The 23,797-nt window shown below is 44.6% G+C and overlaps 1 protein-coding gene across 3 annotated transcripts in view; it reads right to left on the bottom strand.

The window, feature by feature from the left end:
* The window catches only part of rassf7a (Ras association domain family member 7a), a 46,277-nt gene extending 23,680 nt beyond the window's left edge, over positions 1 to 22,597 (bottom strand). Inside the window, exon 1 of one of the 3 annotated variants that reach the window (XM_056281606.1) lies at positions 22,477 to 22,597. The gene's annotated coding sequence lies outside the window, so the exon portion shown is untranslated. Of the gene's footprint in view, positions 1 to 1,974; positions 2,341 to 10,296; positions 10,317 to 22,476 lie in introns of those variants that run through there. The other 2 variants (XM_056281607.1, XM_056281605.1) reach the window with 2 other exon arrangements.
* Between the last annotated feature and the right edge of the window lie 1,200 nt (positions 22,598 to 23,797).

The following is a 23,797-nucleotide window of genomic DNA, read 5'->3' as shown; positions in this document are numbered from 1 at the left end:
TCCCAGCAAGCAAGGCAAGAATTGGAGTCACCTCACAGCAGCGGGATAAATGGTTCTGAAAATTCATGTCACGAATCCCAGCAGATATCTGTCCGTTTGTACAGAGGATGAAACTTCATTACTTTAAAGGCAGGCAGACAGACAGACAGACAGACAGACAAACAGACAGACAGAAGAGGCAGAGAGTCCACCTGTGTACCCAAGCAGTAAAAGTACAGCAAAAAAATAACATGGCCGATAACACATGCAGACTCTCAGAGAACGCTCCATGCTGGAGAGGAGGAACATGTAGCGAGAAAGAAGAAAAAACTTTGAAAATACATAAAGACTTGCATCAGTGTCACATGGTCACTGAGAGACAGCAGAGACATACAGCAACACTAGTGCAAACCCGCTGCTGATAGGCGATTGGCTGCCTCCCGGCAATCCTTTTTCTCGCTGACAAGTAAATGAGGTGATTGGTCAACCTCGCTCTACGGGACAAACACACTTCAGGAAACCAATTTCTCTGGCAAGTCAGTGTCGTCATCATGCTAACACAGCTGAGGTCGGGAAGAAAGCGTTTTTGAATTCAAACACGCACGCACGCACGCACACGTAGCTGAAGATAATGACAAAGACAATGAATACAATATATATATAGAAACATGCACACATAAACAGAAGTCTTGTTAAAAGATAAGATAAATGCCCAGCTCTGAAGCTGCCAGTGTGTCTTCATCTGTCTTAATCCACAAATCCACAAAAAGACACAAACATCCATTACGCTGACTTTATCTCCGTTGAAACAAGTGCACAGTGTAAGAGGCCTAAACACAGATAACACACACACAAAGATAACACACGAGACACGGCTGTTTGCTCCCACGGTCAACCAGGAAATAGAGTATTCTTCTATAAAAACATAAAAATCACTTAGCTAGGCGTGTCTATGTGTGTGTGTGTGTGTTCTTGTACTTCCATCAAAGTGAGGACCAGTTTGAATTTTGGCCAGTCCTCACATCATTAAGGGTCTATTTTAGGGGGCCAGTCCTCACATCATTAAGGGTCTATTTTAGGGTTAGACTTTAGGTTTGAGGTTAGAATTAAGATTAGGTTAAGGTTAGTCGTGTAGTTCTGGTGGTTAAGGTTAGAGTTAAGGGTCAGGGAATGAATGTAGTCAATGAGGGGTCCTCACAAAGGTAGAAGTGTGTGTGTGTGTGTCAGGATTAATCGATCGCTCTGGCTGGCTAACAAGTGAAACCCGCTAATGAGAAATGAGCCTCCCTTTCCGAAGCCCAGCATGCTGAGGAAACTAACTGGGATGCCGGCCATGAATAATGATGAGTCAATGTTTAAAAGGGATTCGCACTTGGCGCATTCCACATTAGTGCAGTCGAACGCATTTGGAACAAGCAAGCAAGTCAGCTGAACTCTGCCCGCGTCCTCCATGAATTAATCTTTAATCCGCTGACAGTAAAAGGAGCCCGGTGGGTTATGAAGAGACCCGTGTAAGAGATAACTTTGCCGCTTGTCTTATTTGCACCGAAACACAACACCCGAAAGCCCTGCTCCCAAACGCATACCGTGAGAGGATTCAGTAGAACAAAAGTAGCACAAAGAAAGGAGTAATACAACACACATTGGAAGTTTTACCGAAACTGGCCTGTGCCCCCGTGATGTCATTCAGTAACATACTGGGTGACAGGGTAGGCGCCAACAGGTACATTTAAAGAAACAGCACAGCTGTTCGTTCATGCTCGCTCTCTCGCGCACGCGCACGCGCACACACGCACCACACTTACTACCAAACACTTGGATATTTACTCACTCGTGTATTTAGTTGATAATGGCACAACTGACACCAAACACGCTTGCCTGAAACATGCAATAGAGCCAACGGACTGAACTGACCCCAAAGAAACTTCCACACACAAAAAAAGTCACTCAAAACAACGCGCGTAGATTCATCCAACGTCGTAGCTTGTCACTCACCAAATGAAGGGACGATTCCCTTCCTTTCAGTCCCCCCCCCCCTTCTGTCTTTTTGTTTTTCTCTTAGTCGCTCTCTCGCCCAGGTGAATGCGCCTCTTGACAGAGCCGGAGAGCAGGCTGTGCGCGGCTGGTGCGCCGGAAGGGAACGAGCGAGCGAGCGTGAGGGAGGTAGTGCGGCGGTCCAGCGGAGGGAGGTCAGACGCGGTCTGACACGGTCGCGACGAGCGTGTAGAGCTGCGGCCGCTGCTCCGCCACTTTTCAACCTCTCCCTCTCGTTCTTTCGCCTTCTGCAGTTCTCTCCTCTCGTTCCTCCCTCGCTGGCTGCCTCAGGAATGCAGCTCTCCTGGGTGTCCTCCCCACAGTAGAGATCTGAGAGACTGCATGAGTTTATTTCGCTCTACCCCCTCCTCCTCCTCCTCTCCCCCCCTCTCTATCTCCCCCCCACACACAAAAAACACACCCTCCCAGTCATTCCTTCTCTCGCTCTCGTTATCTTTAACCCCACCCTGGCACACTGCTGACAGGGCAGGTACCTCCCCGTAGTGGGAGGGAAAGAGTGTCTCTCTCTCTCTCTCTCTCTCTCTCTCTCTCTCTCTCTCTCTCTCTCTCTCTGTCTCTCTCTCTCTCTCTCTCTCTCTCTCTCTCTCTCTCTCACCATTTCCTCTCTTCTCTCTCGCAACACTTCTCTAACGATGAATCAGTCTTGTATAGCGCTTTCTCGTACTCAAAGTCGCTAAATCCTGCAATAACCCACACACACACACATACACACACACACACACACAGGTAAATGTGTAGGAATACCAAGAGACAACAGGAGACTGACAACACACTGTGTTTTTGAAAAGACTCTGGAACAACTCTAAACTGTGAATACAAGCTACATTGTGCTTCTATGATTGACAGTCGGTGGGGGGGGGTGCAAGAGATAGAGACCTGTCACCAGAGGCTGTGCACTTCTGTCACAATGCCTGCAGTCACATGAACAGCTGATTATACAAATAAGATCCTCTAAGGTGATTTTCACTTCCTTTTCCTGGAATGAGGTCATAATCCAGCAGACCAGGTGCAATCGCTGTGCAAATTTGTGCATTTGTGCGTATACGAGTCTGAGCAGAACAACGCCCTGTGAGAAAATGAGAGGACACGGCAATTTAAATCAGACCACTCCTGTCCACGGAGCAACACGAGCACAAATTCTCCCTAGGAAAAAAACCCCAAAAACCGGGACTGAATATCAAACTCGATAAGGGACGTATGAAAGAAAGAATTTCAAAAGTAACTCAAGGGACTCAATGACCAGGTGAAATGTTATTGCTGCCCTACATTAGTACATTGTTATCTTAGCCCACCACCCCTGCACAGCAATCCCCTTGATAGACAGCTGTGCACATGCGCGCGCGCGCGCGCGCACACACACACACACACACACACACACACACACACACACACACACACACACACACACACACACACACGCTGAATGAGAGCCAAGAAATGCATGACCAATGGGAAAGAGCCTGTGTGTGGGAGCACTCAGCATGAGCTGGGCCTGTTTTTTATTATCACCTCCCTTTATCGCTGCATATCCCTAAGCTCCAATGTGATGCACTTTTACCTCTTTTTCCCTTAGAAATCTCTCGTCCATTCCTGTCCCCCTACAAGAAACTATGGGCTGGAGGATGATACTTGGCCTGATTATGATGTTAATGTATGCATATATAGCTTTGTATGGGTATGTGTACATTTGGCATTTTAGGGGAACAAGTGGGTGTGGGAGTGGCTAGGCCTGGGAGAGCTTTTGTCTGTGTATGTGTGAGTGTATTTGTGTGTTTTGCTTTATGCATTGTATTCTCTATATATTTGTTCTAAGGCCCCCCTCGACAATGAGACGGTTCATCTTAAGGAGTTTATTAAGACATTATACTCGTTAAAATCCGGACAACAGTGGTCAGACCGTACTTTTTCTTAAGGGCCATCCAGAGAACCACCTTGCCAGGATACTGAGTAGGAGATTGCTGATGATTACTTTTCCATTTGTGTATGATGAAATAGAGACTCAGTACACAAATAATTACTGTATGATTAGCATCCCGTAACAGCCTGAGTGCTGAGGATGCTGTGGTCGTCCTTCACTGTAACCCAGTGCATTCTCCAGACCAGCACTAGTTTGGAAAATAATCCCATTCATGAATAAAACCATCCATAACACAGCATTATTAGCAATGTCCCTGTGCACTTGATCTAACTAATTTTGGCTAGATTACTGCAAAGTTTTTGTGAGATTATTTCATAACACGATTTATTGATTGATTGATAACTTCTTGGATCAATTTTTTCTGCACAAATCTGCACAGCCGTTAACCCTTTGGCAATTTGGTATGTGGCTAAAATAACTTGCAAGTTTTACATCTGTCCTGATGGCTTCCACCCTTCATTTACTTATTCATATTGTATGATCCAAGCACATAAAGTATTATGCACTCTTCAGAGAGATGTGCGAGGATCCTGGGATAATGGGGGCAAAAGTGCAGAATAATCAGCCAGAGGAAATGACTAATGTTGGCAGATAGCTTCACGCCCATTTCAAAATAGAGACTATCCTCATTTTCAGTTGGACTACCATGTATCAATTCAAGCGTTAAGCTAAGAGATAAATCATGTGATAGTATGAGGCCGCTGATTAATCACTGGCCAATAGCATTTATCAGCAGCATTTATCTTGTCGCTTCAGACTGTGCTCCTCTTGGGACTGTTGGCAAGTGAGAACACACCATTACAGTTCCTATGACATAGTGTATGTTGTACAAAACAGTTGCTTCAAAAATAGACATCTCAGATTAGTTTGCATTAGTTTGATAAATTAAATCATGCAAATAACCCAGGCTTTTTAGCCAGCCTGAGTCAGAGAGACCCTCAGGGACTCAGTTCATATCAAGGCCTCTCTCCCATATCTGTCTCCAAAGTAGCGCTTTTGGCACTTTTAAGAGCTCTGTTGTCTGACAAATCACTTAAACCAAGTTCTAAACTGTGTGTGTGTGTGTGTGTGTGTGTGTGTGTGTGTGTGTGTGTGTGTGTGTGTGTGTGTGTGTGTGTGTGTGTGTGTGTTGTGGTGAGGGAGGGACTGCATCAGTTAGGCACTATGGACCAAGGTGGGAAAAAGAAGAGGGGACCAGAGGGAAAGGGACGTTTTAAAAGCTACAGTACCATAGACGGGTAAACACCTCATGGATGCTGACAGTCCCATTATTCCCTCACCAGAGCCAGTCATGTGCCCGCCAATCATCATACTCACACCTTGTTTATTTAACGACCGCTTTTGTCAGTGAGCTCCAAATGAGTGAGTAAGCAAAGGTTAAAAGGGGCTGAGTCATCCGCATTAGTTTGAGGTTTGAGGGCTGAGGTCGGAGTGGTGGGTGGTGGTCCTACGCTGTGAGGGATTATCAGCCCAAAGACTCCACCGACACCCTCCAGGCATTCCTCAGGGCACCTCCCGCGGCTGCTCCCTCCCTCACCCATCCCCCCACGTGTCCAACGCTGCACATCATCCCTCTTGTTCCAAGTGACTCAAACATTCTTGCTACCCGCTTTCCTCTTTTGCATTGCCTCCTCTCATCCTCCTCTGCATTCAGAAAAGCAGAGAGGAGAAAAAAAACCCCCACAGATGACGTCTAAAAAGCTTGATAATCTATATATTCAACACAAACCCCACCTCGTTTCCTCTCTCTTTTACCATCCATTCCCCTGCACACAAAGGGGGAAACCACTCTCAAATCCGTACTCTATGACTGCTTTCAATCATAGCATAATAAATTAATACGTTGGCGAAGGAAAGGTGTAAATCTGTCCACAGAGTGGTAGGTTAGCCGTAACTTGGCCCAGAGGACATGGGAAGACGGCTCCCCGGCTGAGACGTGGACGGGTTGGGTCTGGTGAGAGCACAATAACTTCTGCGAGTACACGGAGAAGAAGGGGGATAGGCCTTCATGCCGATAGTCTCTTTGTTCGCCATTATGCAACGGGCCTGAAAAGCATTAGGTTGGAGCTGTGTCTTGCCCCTCCCCCCTCTCAAAAGTAGAGATCCCCACCCCTTCTTTCTCCCTTTATTCGGCCTTTCCGAGAAAACAGACTTCAACAGGTGGAAAGGACAGTCGAGCCTAGAGCCACAAACGGTGTACAGAATGAGAGCAAACTAGAAGAGCGCAATTCTCAGAATCAGAAACAAGTCAGTTGTGAACTTTTGTTGACACTAGTTGCTGTAGTCATGGCAAGTAAGGCAAGGTACTAATGCTTTGTTTGTGCCCAAATAGCCCAAAGTACAGCTTCACTCTGTCATTATGGTCAGGATAATACCGTCGCTCCAGTAGTGTAGCTACGCGTTGTGTATCATTATGGCAGGCAAGAAAGTTTTCGCTAGCTAAGGTAATTGCACTGTTTCCAACTTAAATATAGCACATCCCTCATGAGGAATAGACAAAGACCTTTGTTTTCTTCCCTGAATCTGGGCTCACGAGACGATTTATGTTTTGGAAGCAGATGAATCTGACTATATCATCCCTTTACGAACAACGGTCGTTGCCTTGACCATATGTTGCTTCGTGCCAGGGTGAACTTGAGGACAAACAGATGATTGAAGAGTAGGGAGGAGAGGTTTAAAAAAAAAGGGGGTAGATTTCATCAGGACATACAGTGCTCGTTAAAAACTTTGCATTGCTCCAAAAATCGAACAGCATACACGCGATATACACACAATAGGCCAACACTTAAATACACAGCAGGATGAAACAAGACACACGGACTCGTATGCAGGCACACAAACGCACCTTCCTCGCTTTCGGGCTCACAAAGCATATAAGAGGATCTTGGCTGACTTCTGAAAGCCTTCTACAAATCAGGCTCCTGACCACCTCACAGCATCCTTTCTTTCTCTCGCTCTTTATTGAGTCAGTCCAGGAAGGCTCATGACATGTTTATCAGTGTTCAAAGCACAGTTTGAACATAAAGACAGCCCCAAAGTTTTTCATTTTTGTTGTTATAGGCAGCAAATATGGCATGCTGTCTAAATAATAGATGGATAACGAAAATTAGCTTACATCATAAGCTGCATGGCTGCCCTTCATTTTCAAGTTAGCTCACCTCAGATGTCAAGAACCACAGCCTCAATATGGCCCATCTCTGTTTTCGGTGCAGTCTGGACCGGTTTAGTTTTATCCCACTGCAAGGCCCATCGGCTCTCTCTCGCTTTCTCTCTCCGAATGCATGGAGCCTCTCCGTGGGCCAGGGGGAAAAGAAGCCAGCCAGTGTTAAGTCAACAAGACATTCCCAATAGAACAGTGACCTCCCCTCACACAAGCCTCCGGTCCTGCCTATGCCAGGACCTTCTGGACTGATGGGCACCGAACCTTGTGTGCACCATGGTGTGAGAGAGAGAGAAAAGGAGAAAAAAACGGGAATGTTTACTTAGAATAGAATTACTCTAAAAGAACAACGATGGAAAGTTTGTCTGAGAAAATTACAGCCTGACACTGGTATAGAAAAAACATGTATCGGCCTACATGGGTGGTTTTTTGTGTGGGCTTGATGTTGATCTCATTGATAACAAAGGCTCATAGAGGGGGCCATGGATGGACAGGAAGTTTGGGTAAGAGAGAGGTGACCTGTCAGGTGATTGGGTGTCAGGGCTGAACAAAAGCTCTGTGAGCCCCACAGTGAGCAAGAAGAGGCACCCGGGTGCATTTACTGGCGCCCTGTCTGTCTGCCTGCCTCTCGGTCACCCTCCGATACCCAGATTGTCCAACTTGTTGGCTAGTATTCTTAAGTTTGTGGGTCTGAACTGAATGTTTTTATATTTGTCCCCCCATATAGGCTAGGCTATTACGCCCTCTGAACCTGTCTGTTTTTTTTTCTGTTCTGTAAAGAATACTAGCCTGGTCCTTTGACTGTCTAGGGGAAATGGCTATCTAAACACCTGCAGGAACAATGGCTCTTAAAAGCTTTCGCTGCACTGGGCTAGGCTGTGTCTCCCCTTCTGTGGCTTTGCTGGATCAAAGCACAGTCCTAGCTGTGCTATGGTGGGGAATTGAGCGATGATGCTGAATTCACCCATAGACTTCACCTCCCTGTAAGGTTTTGCGTGTGCAGACACAAATACGCACGCATAAAGAAATGTAAAAAAGAGAAGAAAAAAAAGCTGACACAGACATAAAGGAGCCTTTTCCCTCTGGTCATAACACATTTGCAGTAAACCTGTAGTTTTCACACCGAGAAAGAGAGCATGCAAAAAGGACTCATCAGATCCTGAAGAGCAGAGCAGACACTTAAAAAACCGAGTGAATTTAAATAAGGCCGGTATGGCGGCCATCACCATCTTCATCTGGTGGTAGAGGGTTTGATTACACGCTGAAGTGGTAATGTGTGTGAGACTGAATTAATGATGTGTTCTGTGTGTGTGTGTGTGTGTGTGTGTGTGTGTGTGTGTGTGTGTGTGTGTGTGTGTGTGTGTGTGTGTGTGTGTGTGTGTGTATGTGTGTGTGTGTGATTATTATTAATTAGAGCCAAGACAGAGGCCACATGTGTAGAAGTCTGAGTCCCCTCCACATATCTCCCAGAGATACCCAGCCATTTCTGCATAATATCATCATCAGAAATGTGAGGATTGTTGGGTCAGCAGTGATGACATCATAGCAGCCCCTATCACAAGCAACAAAAAGCATCAGTTGCCAGTTTCCTCTCGCTTGCATCAGCCATGCAACAACAGACAATGGATCGATGGAACCAAGTTCAGCCCTGCTTCCTCCTCCCATTGTGAGCCTTTCAATAAACAAATACTTTCAAGTCAACTATCAGACACCAAAGATTTAATAGATATAGCTCATTATTCAAATGTTTGGCTCCACTTTCTTAAATTAAAGTGTAATTTACACTCTTGAGTAACGGGGTGCCTCTCCATCTTGCAGCTTTTAAATTTAACTTGTAGGTAATAAAAGACATGCAACCTGAGGCCTACAGTCTGACCTCGGACAGGCAAACAGCCCATCTTTTTAACAAGCCCGAATGGCTGCACTAAGAGTCTAGACACCACACCTGAGTTAAATGGCCAAGAGGGCAACAACCTGATCTTCTACGTCCAACAGTTTAAAAAAGGGACAATAGCGTACCCTTAGGGGATTCAAAAATTGGCAGCAAAGTGTATTCATACATGTGTCACATCAACAACAACGGTCTGTTCACCTAACAAACACATTACCCCAAGAAACATTATTCTCAACACAACTTTCAGTGCTGCCGCTGACAGACTCCTTTCACATGCAACTACTCAGCGTGAGGGTTCGAGTGTCACAGAGCAGATGCAACGCTGTGTGTGTGTGCACGCGCGCGTGCACATGTGTTCAGCGGAGGATCCTCTGGGTGATCAGGATAAGAGCATCTGAGGGAGTGGTCTTAACCCTGCTTTGAGCGTAACCAAGGAAACCCAAACACAGAGACAGCCATTTGGTTGGTGCAGCCCAAGCAGGGTAGTCAAGGAGACATCAATTCAGGATGGTTACCGAGCCAAAAATTACATGGAGTGGCCCAATGTGGCACGTCCCATGTCGTGTCTATGACATGTTGAGGCAAGCGGAAGAGAGAGCACACAGCTGTTGAATCTTTCATGGAACATAGAAAAGAACTAAGCCTGGTGCACCACTCTCAAGAAAGCACAGACAAAGTTTGACCTATCTAGACTTTGTGTATTATGTACTTTAGTTATACTCTGTCGTGACAGACTGTTATACAAGGCAATCCAACCAAGCAGTAAAAAAATGCAGTGTAGTTTGGGTACAGTGGTGTACAACAACGAAGGCATCGAGAAGTGAAAATCTAACTCCTGCTGTAGGTTAGCGGCCATAGCATGCCCTAAAACTGGATCTGAATGACAGCTCTGAATTATTTGTCATCAGTTAATTATCACTTGATTGTGTAATGGCATAATGTGACAGAAATGAGGAAGCATTTCCCTGAGAACCTCAAGTGGCGCTACCATGATGACTTCTACCATTAAAAAGAAGACTTGTCAAGTCAAATGTGAAGGACTTCTCTTCAGCTGTACCCCTGAGTAATTTTAAAGAACAAACAAATTGTTTTGCCGTTCCCCCCCCCCCCCCCCAAGTGTCTACTTGTTGATGCTGCCACTTAATATTGTTTTTACAGTAATGACAGTGACCGGTTTAGCAATGTGGGGAGCCGCAAGAGAGTAGAAGAGTAAACTCCAAAAAAAACCCAAAACAAACAACAACAAAAAACACTACAAACTCAGAAAATCAGCCTGTTTGTTTCACTCACCTGCAGCAGTCTGATGGTTTCTGACTGCCTAAAAAAAGGAGAAGAGGGAGAGGAGGAAGAGGGAGGAAACAGCCTCGTCACCGTCTGTGCGTGTCGCGCCGCTGCGCTACCTGATCCACTGGAGCCAGTGGCAGAGACAAACACACACAGACAGGCCGACTCACAGCGACAGAGAGGGGAGGGGGAGCGGCAGCAGAGAAAAAGTGAAGTGGTGCCGCCACTCTGTCACCCTGGAAACCAACGCTCTTTCAAAGAAATCAGCCAATGGCAAACACCAGCAATTGTGCTGAGACAAAAAGTCACATGACCGCCGAACCACAACTCCCAGTGTGCAGAGAAAAAGAGAGAGAGAGGAGACGGGCAGATGAAGAGGAGAAGATAAGGAAAAACAAGAGAGATGAGGACAGGTCTCTGGGGGATTCTAGATACTAACAAAGGGGGTAAGAGAAAGGACAATAACATTACCAGGAAAGGTCAGGTGCTGAGCTCAAATTAAGTCCAGAATGAAGTACAAAACTAGTAGACAATTTGTCCCCATTGTCCCATCTTACTCCATGCACTGGTGAGTAATATATTCTCAGCTTCCTATCAATGCCCCCACCAAAATGGCTTTCTATCTGCCAACACCCAACAGGTTATCTGCTGTCTATTTCCTATTACTAAGAGGAACAATCCTGAGCAGCACTGTCACACTAATGATACAACTTAGTCTCCAGCTGACATGTTCAACTTTCTAGTTAGGCCACCATCACATAACTATTCAACACTCACCTAGCGCTTTCCACTGTCCTAATTATATCTTGTCACATGTTAGGATTTAAATATGAGAGACACAAAAGTCCACTTAAATTGTATGGCGTGTTATAGCAGTCACTTTGCATGTTGATAACAGTTCGTGCATGGAAAAAAAAACTTAAAACTGGGCTTTCAGCCTTACAGTGAGGCTGGACTACAGTTTGCCTACCAAGCAAACAGGTCAGTGGATGATGCAGTCCACATGGGATTGCACTACATCTTCCAACACCGCGACTCCCCAGGGACATACTCAAGGGTCTTGTTTGTGGACTTCAGCTCAGCGTTCAACACCGTCATCCCAGATATCCTTCACTCCAAACTCACCAAGCTCACTGTACCAGCCTCCATTTGCCAGTGGATTAAAAAGTTCCTGACAGACAGGCAGCAGCTGGTGAGGCTGGGGAAAATCACATCCAGCACCCAGAAAATCAGCACTGGCGCCCCCCCCCCCCCCCGGGATGTGTGCTCTCCCCTCTACTCTTCTCTCTCTACACAAATGACTGAACCTCAGGTGACCCATCTGTTAAACTCCTGAAGTTTGTGGTTGACTCAACCATCATTGGCCTTATCCGGGATGGTGACGAGTCTGCATATAGACGGGAGGTTGATCAGCTGGCCCTCTGGTGCGGCCATAACAACCTGGAGCTGAACACACTCAAAACAGTGAAGATGACAGTGGACTTCATGAGGAGCCCCCCAACACTGCTCCCCCTCACCATACTCAACAGTATGGTGTCTATGGTGAAAACCTACAGATTTCTGGGTTTCACAATCCCCCAGGACCTAAGATAGGCATCCATCAAAGACACAATCATCAAAAAGGCTCAACAGAGGATGTACTTTCTCCACCAGCTCAAGAAATTCAACCTGCCCCAGAAACTGCTGATTCAGTTCTACACTGCAATAATCCAGTCTGTCCTCGGCACATCCATCACTGTCTGGTTTGGTTGAGCCACCAAACAGGACAGGGACAGACTACAATGGACAGTCAGGTCTGCACAGAAAATCATTGGTGACAACCTGCCCTCCATTCAGGACTTAAACACCTCCAGACTCAGGAAATGGCCAGGTAACATCGCTGCAGACCCATCACACTCTGGTCCCAACCTGTTCCAACTCCTCCCCTCTGGTAAGCGCTACAGAGCACTTTACCCCCAAAAAACAGTTTCTTTCCACAGGTTGTCATTCAAATGAATGCTTAACACTGTCAATAAATCCAGCCATTTTGTATACACTGTACTGCACATTGTACATACACTGGTACGCTCTGTCATGTCCACCTACTTCAGGCATGTATGTAAGTATCCTGCTAACATCTATTTCAGCATCTCTGATATATTCTCTGCACCACTGCACCTTATTACCTCTTATTTCACCCGTATATAGTCAATCCTTATGTATATATTTGAAGACTTGTTGTGTTGTAGTGTTGTTATTTTATGTTAAGTACACTGAGGGAGCCACGAAACCAAAGTCAAATTCCATGTTTGTGCACACCTGGCCAATAAACATGATTCTGATTCTGAAAGTGTGTAAATTTCTGTTAAAATATGGATACGGTCCAGGCTACAAATGATGGGCAGTATGCCATTATTCACTCTAAAATTGTGCATTTATTAGGCTACTTTCTTAGTAACAGACACTTGAGTGCAATCATCTACCTTGTAATAAGTCACCTCAGCCTCACTGAATTACCCTACTTCAGACAGGGGAGACAGGCCTCTTTCTTAGAAAAAGCTTTTACGAAGTACAAAGGTCCAAATTACCCCTGTATAGCGGGGCTATGTCAGGACTGCAGATGTGCAATAGAGGCAGAAGGCAGCAAAGCAAACAGGACCCAAAGCATGAACAATGACAAGTCTAAGTCTGAGCAATTGATTAATCTAGAAAGGAAAACGAGAAGGCTATTTGAGGATTAACAAACATGTAATGGCTTTTCAATAGACAATAGGGATATTCTGGCTTTGGGTTTATCCACAGATTCTAGGGATATTCTTCTGGGTGCAACATGCACCATGGAGATTAGGCCAAGACATAAAATGACATCAGCACCATAATTCGATATGACTTTACAAGAGAGTAGAACAATGGAGGGTTGTGTGAAAGGTTGTTCTGCTTTTTTCAGTGGAATGGACTAGATGTTCTGCTTCTGACAATTGAAATACAACTGAATACTTGGACAAACAAGACGAGGTCAAAACCTAGTATCTGGCTGGACCGTGTATGGTCAATGTTTGAAATTGTGGCCAATTTGTTACAGGGATAGTCAGTGGTAGTGTCTATAATGTGAATGCCTGGATATTAAATGTTCATCTGCAATTTCCTGTAGCGGTCCAAGTAATATTTGTTGTGAAAGTAATTATAACTATTCTAATGATCTGTTAACTCCCCCTCCTCTTTCATCTGTTTCTATCTGTGGAGGTCTAGACTTTCTGTAACTGTCTCAGAGATAGTTACATTGAGTTCATTCAGCCATAAAAAAAGGAGAAAAAAACGATTAAAAACGTAATAAATAAGTGGTTAAAAGGGGTAACACTGATAAAAAAAATTATTTGAAATATAACACGGTAAACAATATTTAGTTAAAAAATACGCCCTTTATGCAAGGTTTATTTGACGTTAGAATGTAATGGGTCACATGACCAGAGTTTCGTCAAAGGCATAGCCGTTGCATTATGGGTCAGAACCAACATAGATGTAGAGGAAAGACATCTCCGTATACAGCCCCCAAACAACTTTATTCTACACGTGATCAAGAGGTGCACATGGTAATTGTCCTTCGTGTGTTTTATATTTGTATATAATGTTGTTGATGTGGCTTTACATGGACAGTGTGATATATTTTCAGCTATTTTACTGGATTTCATCATATTTTATGTTGTGCTAACGTTTGGGCCTGTTGATCAACGGACACTAGCTTGAGAGACATAAACGGAATGAGAGCTGTATATTTCAAACTTTATGTCTTTTATTTTCTTGTAGTTTTCACGGTGTCTGCTGACGATAGACAGAGAGAGATAAAATAAATCTTCAAAAGACATCTGTATGATGCGTGGCCATTATTTCATTGGACCAGTGTAGCTACACTTTCACTGGACCAAATCTGCTGTATTGTTCCTACCAGTGTTAGAAGGAGGCCAGGGCCTGATTGACCTCCGCAGTCGTATCACAGCCTTTCGCCTTCAAATTGTGCAGTGGCTATCATATCATAAACAACAGCTTTGGAGTGACACAGCATCTGGGTTGCTTTGTAGGATTATGAACCTGAACTATGACAAGCACTTGTTCCTTTTGGACCTAGCTGGCATGGAGTTCATTACGACACCTTTCTATCAGGCTGTCCTCCGAGCTTGGGGAACAGTCTTAACCACCAAAAGAGACTACTCCCAGATCTATGGCAGTGTAGGGGAGGAACCACTGTTCTACAACCTGCTGATACACTGCAGGATGCTCAGCTCTGTAAGTATACAACAGCTGGACTTACTAAGTTAGTGTGTCTCAGATCAGGAGGACAGTGGAAAATGGCTGACATTTTGAGCCAAGAGACTGGTTTTAAATCTCTTCGTTTAATGGAGAGGTTGTTGGAGGAAGTGATCAGTGCACTTCCAGGCTTCTTCAGAGAGGCACTAGTAGCAGACTATGGAGCGGATCAGCCAGTTATGTTGCCTATTTTTCCATCTTTGTCCATCCGTGCAGCAGTGGAGGAGCAGGAGGAAGTGAAGGGGGCCATTCTGTCTTTCAAAACACCAGAAGTAAAGGACTTCTCAAGTACATCAAAGAAGGCCTTGTATGCAGTCACTGTAAATGTTCTCAACAGAACATCACTAGTCGTTCTACAGGAGTCGAGGTGGTTGAGTGTGTTAACACCAGGTTCATCGCCCAAAGGCAGCTGGAGGTCCCTGTACAAACCCATCATAGAGAAACACACTGCGGATCTACAGTGGATGGTGGTACATGGGGCTGTGGCTACGAACAGACATGTGGCACATATAGATCCTAGAGCAAGGAGTCACTACTCCAAAGGAGTTTGCCATGGTTATGGATGCGACTCCTTCTTTCCTTTCATTATAATTATGTTATCCTCTTTCAATGTTGTGTTCTGTAAATAGTGTAAACACAACATGCATTGCACATCCGTCTTGGGAGAGAGATCCCTCCTCTGATGCTCTCCCTGAAGTATCTTCCTATTTTTTCTCCCTGTTAAAGGTTTTTTATGTTTGTTTTTTGTTGGGGTTTTTTTTGGTTTTTTTTAGGGAGTTGTTCCTTATCTGATGCAAGGATCTAAGGACAGGATGTTGTGTTGCTGTGAAGCCCACTGAGGCAAATTTTTCATTTGTGATATTGGGCTGTACAAATAAAGTTGACTTGAATTGACTGCTCTTTCTGTAATGATGAAGAAACTCTACAGAACTTAGGGTTCAGATGCCCCAGATTGAGCCTTCTTTTCTCTGTATTGCAGGGGTGGCTCAGAAGTTCAGGAGAGGTTTTTGAAGACAGCCTGTTTGTCTTTGGTCCTAGGTACACGGCAGCACAGAGCAGATGTGTCACCTTGGTTCATTTTCTGATAGGTCAGGCAAAAATTAGCATTTGGCTTAGTAGAAGAAACAAAATGAAAGGCGCAGGGTCCACAGATGCTACATTCATGTTCAGGGGTCTAGTGGCTGCTCAGATGAAAATTGAGTTCACGTTTTTCAAAATGATTTCAAAATTGGAAGAATTTGTTTCTGTTTGGGGACATGGAGATGTCCTGTGCACTGTAGAAAACCAGTTGCTTCTTAATTTCTGAAAAAGGGAGGGTCTGTATCTTTTGTTTTTACTGTGTGTTCTAGACTCTGTTAGTCATTGTTTAAGTTGAGACTTTTATTCTGTCGACTGACTTTTATTTTGAAGTACTTCCTTTGTGACCGGCAAATTGTAATCAGGAAGTGTTATACCATCTTACCAGTGCATTGTGTGTGCCGCAAAAGGTTATCCGCCATCCTTGATTCTTACGTCTTGATACACACAATGTTTTAAGTATTTCAGTTTATGTGACCTATATTTACTACAGCATTATAAAGTCTATCCCATTCATTTTTTTGTTTTATCTGTAGTATGTTATGCCGTGTTGGTTTGTGCTAGCTTGCTATGTGTTAGCATGTTCCCCTTTGCTAGCTGTATGCTACGTTATACCTATCTGTATATTGGCTAGTCTACAGCTCTTATTTTGTGCACTGAGGCACTCTTATTTGTACCTTTGATATGTCTTATGTGTTCATTTTGTGTACTTACTTTGTAGTACCTTCAATTTTGTAACTGCAGTGTTATATTGTGTTTGTATATTTCAGTTTCCCCTTTTGGCAAGTAAACATCATAAACGTCACTCCACCTCCTGAAATGATTGATTGCCGAAGAGTTTAGCTGACTGGATAGTTGGGTTATTGCTCAGATCCTCCGAGACCAGTACAGTGAAAAAACAGCCTATCAAGCTGTAAGAAGGGAGCGGCTGGATAAGAGACTGAAGGACTGTCATACAGGCATTGAGCAAGCCTCCACGACACCCTCCCCTGATATCCTCACTTCAGTGAGCCCACACATCTTCTCTCACCGTGGCAGAAGGAGGCGCTAAAGTGCTAGAAGAATGTGTCACAGAAGAGGACCTCCACTCATTACATTCTCGTTCCTCCAAATCATCAAGTAGTTCCAAATCATCACTCGCCATCGCCAAAGCACGAGCCAAGGCTGAGGCAGGTATCACCAAGATGGCCTATGCTCAGAGGTAGATGGAACTTAAACTACAGAAAGCCCGCCTGGAAGCTGACTTATCAGTGGAAAAGGTCCGCATAGAAGCCACCCTAGAGGCTCTTCAAGTAGAAAAGGAAATGGATGCTGCACGGATTGAAGCAGAAATACTGGAGTCAGGTTTGATTGACCAAGACCGTCAGTCATGTAGCAGAAGAGCCTCTAATCATCTCTCACCCCAGACACGACTTCAGCATATAGAACACTATGTACTGGACCAAACCAGCCTGAAGTCCAACCCATTCAGCTCACATGCCTCACCTTATCATGAGCTCCAAGTCACAAATCACACCCAGCAGCCTGCTACATCTATCCCACTCTACAGCCCCTTCCCATGAAAATGGAGCCGCTCTGGCAGAACGATGGAGGAGCGGACAAGAGAGATCAACAACAACCCATCAGTGATCCTAATAATAACCAGAACAGAGCGGTCAGCCCAGGCACCCCTTACACCTCCACCACCAATGACCTCGTCAGGTTTCTTGCACGGAGCCGGTTTGTGACCTCAGGGTTGACCAATTTTGATGACAAGCCAGATAATTACTGGGCATGGAAGTCCACCTTCAATGGAGCCATCACAGGCCTGTGCCTGTCAGCGGGAGAAGAACTTGATCTTCTCATTAAATGGTTTGGCAAGGAGTCTTTGGAACAGGCACGGAGACTCAAAGCAGTCACCCTCAGGTCGGATTGATGATGGCTTGGCAGAGACTGGAAGAATACTACGGCTCACCAATCTCTTTTTTTCACTTTCTTCTCCTCCCTTTCTGCTGCTAAAGCTGCCCTCTATCGCTCTAAAATCCAATCCTCTGCCTCTAAGCCTAAGAAACTATTTGAAACCTTCTCTACACTTCTTCAACCCCACCTCCTCCTCCTACTTCCTCCCTCCTCCCTGATGACTTCGCTAACTTCTTTGACAAGAAGGTAAACGACATCAGATCCTCCTTTTCTCACCACCTGGTTAGCGCTCCTTGCGCTAGCCCACCCTCTGAACCCTCCCTCACCTCTCCATGTCCCGGTTTCCCTTCTACCCTTTTTATCCAAAACTCTCAAACGTGCTGTCTTTAACCAACTTTCTTTGTACCTCCACCAGAACAACCTCCTGGACCCGAACCAGTTTTGGTTCAAGGTGGGTCACTCAACAGAGACGACCCTCCTTGCAGTGACAGAATTGCTGCACTCTACGAGAGCAAACTCTCTCTTCTCTGTCCTGATACTCCTGGACCTGTCAGCTGCGTTCGACACAGTGAACCACCAGATCCTCCTCTCTACCCTCGAGGGGCTGGGTGTCACAGGCTCTGCACTCTCAATGTTTGCATCCTACCTGACGGGTCGCTCCTACCAGGTGACATGGAGGGGATCTGTGTCGGAGCCTCGCAGACTGACTACAGGCGTTCCACAAGGTTCGGTTCTAGGTCCTCTCCTGTTCTCCCTGTACACGACATCGCTGGGTTCTGTTATTTGCTCGCATGACTTCTCTTACCATTGTTATGCCAATGGCACCCAGCTGATCTTGTCCTTCCCTCCCTCTGACACACAAGTAGAGACGCGCATTGCTGCGTGCTTGACTGGCATCTCAGAGTGGTTGGTGATACACCACCTGAAGCTCAATCTGGACAAGACAGAGCTGATGTTCCTCCCGGGGAAAGGTTGCCCACACCGAGACCTGGCCATCACCATTGACAACACTGTGGTGACACCAACTCGGACTGTGAGGAATCTGGGTGTGATTCTGGACAACCAACTGTCGTTTGCTGCAAACGTTGCATCAGTTGCTCGCTCCTGCAGATTTCTCCTCTATAACATCAGGAGGATTCGCCAATTCCTCACCAACGAGACAGCACAGGTGCTCATCCAGGCTATGGTCATCTCCCGGCTGGACTACGGCAACTCCCTCCTTGCTGGCATCCCAGCGTCAGCCATCAGACCTCTGGAGCTTGTTCAGAAAGCTGCAGCTCGTCTGGTGTTCAACCGCCCTAAGTTCTCTCACACAACTCCCCTTCTCATGTCCCTACACTGGCTCCCAGTAGCTGCTCACATCCAGTTTAAGACTCTGGTGCTAGCCTACAGGGCAGTGAAAGGAACAGCTCCTTCCTATCTTCAGGCCATGGTCAAGCCCTACACCCCCGTCCGACCACTTCATTCTGCTGCCTCGGGACGCCTGGTTGCCCTGTCACTCAGAGGCCCCTGCTGCCGATCGACCCAGCCACGGTTCTTTTCTGTCCTGGCCCCACAGTGGTGGAATGAACTCCCCACTGATGTCAGGATAGCAGAGTTGCTGCCCATCGTTTGGTGCAGGTTGAAAACTCGCCTTTTCAAGAACTACTACCCTGTTACTTGCTCATAACACTTATTGTATTCACTCAGTTAAAAAAAAACTCTTTCTCGCGCTTTTACTTTAGCACTGGATTTGCTCTTAGATGCTTGTTTAGAGAGAAGATGCACTTATGACCTCTGATGACTTGTAGTTCCCCTGATTTCCTACATTAAATGCACTTATTGTAAGTCGCTTTGGATAAAAGCGTCAGCTAAATGGCTGTAATGTTATGTAATGTAATATTATTTCTAGTATTTAAGCTGTCCCTTTATTTTTAGGGAGGGGGCAGAAGTTTTCTTGTTGCAAATTGGGATGTATTCTGTTGCGTCGTATCTGTGTTCTAGGGCACTTGCAAATACCTAAATGGTTGTTTTATTATTATGCAATATTGAAGTATTGTGGTGAGACACAATATTGTTGCTATTGTTTATGAATTAATTTGTATTGTTTGTTATCTCTAATATTTCAGCGTTTTTTTGTTTTTTATCAGTTTGGCCAGCTTTTGAGCACTTATTTGGCTGGGAAACATCAAACCATTCTGGCAACACTGACTCTAACATGATCACTGACAAACATTTGCAGTTGTAGGGCTGGCCCCGCAGGCTGGATCCAGCCAAAAATGAGATAGAGGGGTTGTTAGACTGTGTTCAGACTGTACAGTGTTTAGCAGGCATGCCATCACTTGATAGACCTATCACATGACAGCAAGCTCAAAATCTGCCACAATAAAGGTTCAAAATGCATGTAGCTGCCTGTCAGCTATGTTAACGGATGTCTAAACTACCAAGGTGAAAAGTTTCCCTTGAGTAAATATTGACAATCTAGGCTCAGAGTTTTCAAGTAAACATCAATGAAGGTAGCGGTATCTCAGACCAGGGCTGCATGATTATGGTTAAAATGACTAGCACAATTATTTTTGCTACATACCGTGATCACAAGTATTCATCAGTTTTGGGGAACAGAATTGTTTTATTCCACTTGAGTATTTTCAAATCAACAGACAACTGCCTTTACATTTATAATGTATTCTATAACGCTTCTGTGGTGGCAAACGTTACACATACAAATCTTCACATCAGAGCGAGATAAACCCAGCGGGAATAATCACCCCTGGCCACGTTAGTATAATATCATGACCTGGAGTGATTACACTATTGAAATTGCGATTAATATACAATTAATTGTGCAGCCCTATCTCAGACAGAGAAACATCTAATGCAATCGGCTCTGTGCATAACTGTAGTCCACTGACTTCTGGTTTCTACTACAGCGGTCATACCAGTTTCCTGTTTGTTGGCACGTGCTATTGACAATGGCATATTTTTCGCGATGTCTGCAAGATTTACCATGGATAAATGCCAACAACATGCACAGAATTGTCAACAAATTGTCACCTTCACCTACCAGCAAACGGGTGAAAAGTTTCAAATTGTACATATCAAGCTACATCCACAATTATATACTCATCCTCATAATTGTATAACAATTATATACTCATCCTCATAATTGTGGACGTAACTTGATATGTATAACTTGAAACTTTTCACCTGTTTACTGGTAGGTGCAGGTGAAACTTTGTCGACAATTCAGTGCATGTCGTTGACATTTATCCATGGTAAATCTTGCAGGCATCGTGAAAAATATGCCATTCTCAATAGCACATGCCAACAAACAGGAAACTGGCATGACTGCTGCGGTAGAAACCAAAAGTCAGTGGACTACAGTTATGCACAGAACGGATTGGAAGTGGACCTGATAGAGATTAGGGAAATACTGGAAGAGCAGGTGGGAGCCAGTATAGGAAAGAATCTGCAAGCACACTGTTCAGTGTGACTGAATCAGTAAAACTACACAAGACTGAGAAGAGAGAAAGAAAGAGAGAGAGAGAGAGAGAGAGAGAGAGAGAGAGAGAGAGAGAGAGAGAGAGAGAGAGAGAGAGAGAGAGAGAGAGAGAGAGAGAGAGAGAGACTGAGTTAGCTGGTGGACAGGCAGTTTTGTGCTCTATAGTGTCAAGCAGCTGGGCAGATGAGTCACTATGATTTCACGGCAAACATGAAATGATGAAGGCACAAAACTGAACGCTTTACTGCCCAACTTTTGTTCCACTTTTTACACCATTCCTGCACTATGAACGGAGATGTAAATTTATTCATATCCTGGGAAAATACACTACAGTATAAAATTGATTTTCAGTGTGCTAAACCTCAATCCATTCCCAGAGTCTATGATAACATGAGAGTCCTTCCAATTTTGCCCGGTTATGTCAACAGTCATTCAATTCTTATGAGAGTTTTGAATTGAACATGTTTAGTTCGAATGGGAAGAAGGAGATAATGACTTAAGATGTAAAATGAGCAGAACCAAACTGCAGCATAACAACAGGATTCTCTCTGGCTATATCGCTATCTACAGTAACAAACACACACACACACACAAACACACACACACACACACACACACACACACACACACACACACACACACACACACACACACACACACACACACACACAAATAGCATCTTGCAAGATGCATACATTAGCAGTTTCCAAAACCTTCAGCAGCGCTCTTGGCATCCTCTCTCGGTTACACTTATCAGACAGTGGGTGTTGTGCACCATAGAGGGCCATGTACATCTAGGTTTTCCAACCCTGCATTTTCGCCAATTAGCACACTTTCATTCAGACAGTGGAGAACTAATTAGTGAAACGGTCCGGTGTAGTGTATGGTTGGGAGAATAACCCTCATACACATGGTCCCATACCACTGTACTGGACTCTATATTGTACACACTGGTGCGCAGGGAAAAAAACATCGTGTGACATTTCAGTCCTTCAAAATGTAGGTGTGCCTTGCAGTGACGACTGATGGCACACAACGTCATCGTCATTAGTCAACAACGGAGAGGCTATGTACGCAATTAAGCTATACGAGATTTTGTGCGGCAAATATTTGCTTCGCTGTGTGAGGCTCCATGGGAGGTAGGCCTTTTTCAAACCAGGAACACTCGATGAACAGTTAAGCCTTCGCCGACGAGTCGTATGAGACGGGCTCTTGTGACCCAATAACTGCTGGGGCAAAGTGTTCCGACTCGTCGTTACACAGTCGCGTCTTGGGTTTTTGTTTCAGCAGCTGAGATACCAAATAAGCCGGAGAAAGTTGTCTAAATACGACTTTATCCCAACTAAACTTCGCAAACTGTCAAGAAAGTTTAAGCCATCATCATCATCGTCATCATCATCATCATCGCGGTGTTAATAGCGCCCGTCGACACCTGCCATATCACTTACCGAATCGTTTTTTTTTCTTTTAATTTTCTACCCGAGTATTTCAGATTAATTAGGAATAAAATAAAAGTTGTAAAGACATGCAGTCAAACTTAGAAGCAACGTAGCGCCATTCTCGTTGCCAGACGACCGATGGCTTCTTCACGGTCCTCAGTCTGTCACCCTCCCGGTGTCTCGACAACACACCTTAAAGGGGCAGTGACCTGACAGTTTGTTCTGATGAACTACGTTGTTGCGCCTGCATTTCTCAAACGCGCTTTAATCTGTGCATAGTTTGTTTTTCAATGCAAAAAATGAAAAAAGAGGTAAAAATAAAACGTGTTTAGAAATGTGTACTTTTTTTATCACGTTGTGTGTGCTTTTCAGTGTTAGTAAGAAGAAACACCAGCCGGATGTGACTTGTTCGTAGAGGTAAAACGTGTTCGAATACAAAAAGGCGTCCGAGACAGTGAAACAAGATTAACGTAACTTTTTTTTTCAATAAAAGTAACATAAATACATCATAAATGAAATGTCTGCGCCAAAACACGAGAGGCTTCTTGTGGAAGCAGTGTATTTCAGATATAATGGGATTTCTCCTTTTTTACTTTAGACTACTGAGGCAGAGCCGGACTAATCTGTGGAAATGCGACTGATTACCATTTTGATTAAGTAGAGGATCACATTTTCGAGCCATCGTCACCATTTGTGAGTCGGATTCCTCCGAGATGTGAGCAAAGAACAGTCACTTGCAGATTGTGAGACTGAGTGTTATGGACCCCCCCCCCCCCAAAAAAAACATCTTTGCAAGGAAGCTAGAAATGCTTCTTCTTCCCTTCATGTCTTCATTGCGTCTGCCATAACAGAAGTATCAGAAACATTTAATATTTAAAGCTAACCAGGTCACGAGTACTCTAAGTCGTTCAACTGCTTTCTTGAAATGGCAATTGTCTTATTAAACACAAGCAAAATGAAAATAACTTCACTGCAGTCTTTAAAAAGTGTATTTATTGGCTGCTGTAAGCTATTTGCATGCAATGAAAACAGAATACTGGAAATTATTTTTAGCTCCATTTATTTGAAAATAACATTATAAAGCACACTCGTCTGTTTCTAAAGACGATGTAAGAGCTATTGCAATGTAAAGTGCATGGCACCAGTATGCAGACCCTGGTTTTCAGTGTCTCGGTGTCTTGGAATATATTCTTCCCTCCTAGCAACAGGCAAGCTCAGCTAGTCAGTGCAAAATAACCCTAATTACACCATTAACGTTTTTTTTAACAGGTATCAAATGGCAGTTTATGGGATACAATGTAGAAATTGCCAGCATCATTGGAGAAAACTG

Source organism: Lampris incognitus, chromosome 6 (genome assembly GCF_029633865.1).
Source record: "Lampris incognitus isolate fLamInc1 chromosome 6, fLamInc1.hap2, whole genome shotgun sequence".
Classification (NCBI taxonomy): Eukaryota; Metazoa; Chordata; class Actinopteri; order Lampriformes; family Lampridae; genus Lampris; species Lampris incognitus.
Note: the sequence above shows the minus strand (reverse complement) of the source record. Positions and strands in the feature narration are given on the sequence as shown.